The 1,995-nt window shown below is 45.0% G+C and overlaps 1 non-coding gene across 1 annotated transcript; it reads left to right on the plus strand.

Annotated features, from left to right (window-relative positions):
- The first annotated feature begins 1,213 nt into the window (after nucleotides 1–1,213).
- Trnas-gga (transfer RNA serine (anticodon GGA)) lies at nucleotides 1,214–1,288 on the plus strand. Its single transcript has one exon. It is a non-coding gene; the product is annotated as a tRNA-Ser (tRNA).
- The last annotated feature ends 707 nt before the right edge of the window (nucleotides 1,289–1,995 follow it).

A 1,995-nucleotide genomic window follows, 5' to 3' on the forward strand; every position in this document is an offset into this window, starting at 1 on the left:
TGGCGGCGGAGAGAACTGGAGGCCGTGAAATGTATCGACGGAAGAAGGCTGTGTACGGTGAGTACGGTCCGAGTCGTTCAAGTGTTGTGGAATGGCGCAAACGATCCCTTGAGCGGCGCGACTCACTGGCAGTCGATGCTCGTCCTGGACAGGCTCACCGTGAAATTAGAAAGGTCAGCGTTGGCCGTAATATTGATGGTTTATTCACACCAAAATCGATTTCCAATCACATACTGATCATCTTCAGTGCTGTGGTGTACAAATTAAACTCATAGGCACTGGTGTCAAGTTATTATCAGTAACCAAAGCTATGAAACGATCACAGTTATTACGGCCAACGCTGTCCTTCTTTCTAATTTCACGTTTATGGTCGTTGTATACACAGCACTCTATGAAGTCGCCTGTCAACAGGCTCATCGTGTCATCACACTGAAACGTCCCCTTAGAACAATTATACATGACTGTGCTTAAACTGACACACAATATCTTTAGCGCAACGCATTCTGACTTTCAACAATCCCTACAAAAGAATGGCCCTGACTAACATTAACCTATACGATTCACAAATCGCTTACCTCACAAAAATCTTGGTTACTCGAACTACTGCAATACAGCGAGCACCACTACTGCCAGCTAAATAAAAGATTCAAACTACGGAAGGCACTAACTACTGATAGGCACAGTTAGAAAAATGAAAGATTTTAATAGAGAACAAACAATGTATTTACCTTAATAGTGTTGAAAAATCATAATATACATAGCAGTTCATGACATCCAGTCTTACAAATTTCAAAACTCCGCCATTTCTCTCCCCACATCCACCACTGCTGGCGGCTCACCTCCAACTGCGCAACGCTACGCGCTGTTAACAGCCAACTGCCCAACACTACAATAGCCAACAACAATGCAAACCAGCCACAGACGGCACACAGTGATTTTTCATACAGAGCGCTACGTGGCGTTACCAATAAGAAAACCTAAACAGCCTACTTACAACACCGGAAATAGTTGTGGAAGTGAATGCTTTGGTTACCGCAGAGTTACTGTGGACGAGATCCATCGGTTACTGGGTATTAGCGTGCGCACCGCCCACACCTTAAAGGATCAACACTCGAACTTTCGAAAAGGGGTTCGCAGGAGAGCTTCTGTAAAGTTTGGAAGGTAGGAGACGAGGTACTGGCAGAAGTAAAGCTGTGAGACGGGGCGTGAGTCGTGCTTGGGTAGCTCAGTTGGTAGAGCACTTGCCCGGGAAAGGCAAAGGTCCCGAGTTCGAGTCTCGGTCCGGCAAACAGTTTTCATCTGCCAGGAAGTTTAATATTCTTCCGAGTTTAAACACTTCTGCAGGCCACAAAACTCCCCAGACATGAACATTATTGAGCGTATCTTGGATGCCTTGCAACGTGGTGTTCAGAAGAGATCTGTACCCACTCATACTCTTTCGTATTCATGGACAGCCCTACAGGATTCATGGCAGTAATTCCCTCCAGCACTACTTCAGACATTAATCGAGTCCATGTCACATCGAGCTATGGTAGTTCCGTGTGCTTGCGGGGGCCCTGCACGATATGAGGCAGGCGTACCAGTTTCTTTGGCTATTCAGTGTAAATAAGTAATACTCTCTCTTGTGAACGCACTGCATCGGAATGTTCTGTGTATCTTTTGTATGTGCATGAGTAATGCCTGTGTAAGTTGCACGTCATTTTTCCTGGTGGTCACGGCATTTAGTTGTAAACTGACGTTGCCCTAAGAAGCCGAAATCTGGTTCGTAATCACGTAAATAATATTTCAGTCGTGACTCGCAAACATTTATAAAACTTTCGCACAGTTTCACATACGAGATATGACAATAAACTAATGAGACTAATTTTCTTTGCAAGATGTGGCAACCCTGCAGGCTTGTGTAGGCATAATATCTTTGACCTTGGTCTGTAAGCTGCTTCTAGTCCAAGTGGCACATCGACGCAACTGCTCAGTCGTGAGTTGTGCTTTTATAAG

The sequence above is a fragment of the Schistocerca serialis genome, chromosome 10 (genome assembly GCF_023864345.2).
Source record: "Schistocerca serialis cubense isolate TAMUIC-IGC-003099 chromosome 10, iqSchSeri2.2, whole genome shotgun sequence".
Taxonomy (NCBI): Eukaryota; Metazoa; Arthropoda; class Insecta; order Orthoptera; family Acrididae; genus Schistocerca; species Schistocerca serialis.